At 38.3% G+C, this 2,323-nt stretch overlaps 1 pseudogene; it reads left to right on the forward strand.

Annotated features, from left to right (window-relative positions):
- Positions 1–870: 870 nt before the first annotated feature.
- Positions 871–988, forward strand: LOC129904236 (5S ribosomal RNA; annotated as a pseudogene).
- The last annotated feature ends 1,335 nt before the right edge of the window (positions 989–2,323 follow it).

Raw genomic sequence — 2,323 nt, forward strand, 5'->3', positions numbered from 1 at the left:
AAGATGATTTAGAGAAGATTGATAGATCGGGATAAAACAATATATTAAGGCATCGCCTGAATTGATACACAGGGATAAACGATGACGAGTTATAGTTGAAAGAAGTAATAGTATGATTAAGACAAGAGTACAAGGGAAAAAGAATTGTGACGGAAGTGAAGTGTTAATAAGACAGCTTGTGAGATATTATGGATAAGACTAACTAAGAAGGGTAGGTAACCCATACTAAGAATCGTGAAGAAGGTCAAGCAGTGTTATACTATGGGACTAAATGCGAACATGATACAATGTGAATATAATGAACGTCATTATGAGAATAAGTAAGGAATAATAAGGAAGTTCTAACAGAGGCACCCAAGATAGACATAAGTAACTAAATACGAGGATGGAGAAAAAGGAGAATGTATATTCATAGATTTACTGGGGTAGTACAACAATATGGTGTCAAGGTAAACCTAGTATTAAGGCAAGCTCAATATGCTGTTGACAAAGTGAGCATCGGGTGCACGACAAAGATGAAATCTCATGAAGCATAAAGATGTATTATGTATACGTGACTCGAGTACCAACGATTAGATTGGATTAGCACCTCACGAGTATGTTAAGATATCGTACATAGGCAACTAAAGGTATGGGTGGTATAAAGGAAGGCATAGATATGGTGTGGTATACCAAAGGTATTAGAAAGGAATCTTACGCATTTGAAAATTGGAAATAAGGGCATAAGGTATAACACAAATAGACAATCACATGGATACACCCTAAAGGGGGGGAAATAGACAAGAGAAGTACAAGCGTAAGAGAAAATCAACTGACGCTATCATATGTAAATGGGAACGCTTAAACTTTAAACGAGATCCCATAAGGGTTAGATGTGATCATACTTGCACTAACGCACCGGATCCCATCAGAACTCTGAAGTTAAGCGTGCTTGGGTGAGAGTAGTACTACAATGGGTGACCCCCTGGGAAGCGAAAGAGGAAATGAAACACAAGTATTTGTACCTATTCCCTACGTCTACAAGTAATCCTAACCTTTGGAACTCTGATATTGATTGCTTGATGAAAGTATATGTTATGGCAACGGGATAGAGGAATTCTCCATATAGTCGGTATAAGATCCGGAGGAAGGTTTTGGTTCACATTCGAGGACGAATGTTCTAATGGGGGGAAGGATGTTATACCCCATACTTTGGTACCTTGGAATACTTCTTAAGCTTCTTAAATTTCTAGGAAGGCTCTTAAGTTTCGTAGAAGTCGTCATGTGAGTTGGATAATCTATAACTCTATCAAATAATCCTAAGGAAAGGAGAAGGAGATACTCCATAATAGAGAAGATTAGAAATAGGGTCATAAGAAACCAGAAGAAGTTGGAGGTCAAATAGTGAGTCGTAGGACTTGACTTACTTGTGAAAGCTATTACTTGGGACATTTTACATAGTAAGCTACTTGAGTATACATCGAGCTTAAGTAGCAAGGAATACACAGGCTCTTGAAGTAAGATGAGATTACGAGCTCATGAAAGAGAAATAAGGAAATGACGCGCCTACTCGAAGTAAGTAGGTGATGCACCTACTTAGACAGGCAGGTGATGCACCTACTTAGGGTCAAGTAGGTGATGCAGCAGCTTGGGTGGACCCCATGCTGCCATGTGGCAGCTTTGGATTGGATACATGATTGAGGTAGCGCCCTAGGAAGCTGCCATGTGTCACCCCTAGGGGATGCCATCTGTCCCCACTTAAGGATACATATATATACATGTGTATTTCTGGATCAACTCACTTTTCAGCATCTTTACACTTAAAAAAAAATTGGAGAAAAACTTGGAGAACAGGGAGAGAGAGCTATGGATTTGGTTAAGCAAGGTAAGCCCTCCGATTTCATTCTGTGAATTAATTATTTAAGGTATTCTTCGGTTAAGCCACGGTGTTTAACAACATAAAATTTATAGTTGGGGTTTCTAGGAGGTTCTCGTTCTTGTCAACAAACCCATTTTTGGAATGAGACTGTTGTTAGTAATAATAGTATAACTCCTTGTGTAAAGCTTCATTTCGAGTGATTCAAGATGTTTTGGAACGAGGGCTATAACTTTTATTTATACTATAAAACCCAGTTTTGCTTTTATCTTCTCAAAAAAGGATGATGAAGTATAGGTGAGGTGCTGTCCAGATTTCATTTCGGAAATCCTACACGGGCTGCTGTTGGTATTTAGGACATATCTTTTGGTATAGAATTGTTGTAGGGTTGATTCTAAATTATATGCGACCCTAATAAACATGTATATAACTTTAATTGAGGCCAAAAATCTTTTTTCCCTCAATTAC

Source organism: Solanum dulcamara, chromosome 1 (genome assembly GCF_947179165.1).
Source record: "Solanum dulcamara chromosome 1, daSolDulc1.2, whole genome shotgun sequence".
NCBI lineage: Eukaryota > Viridiplantae > Streptophyta > Magnoliopsida > Solanales > Solanaceae > Solanum > Solanum dulcamara.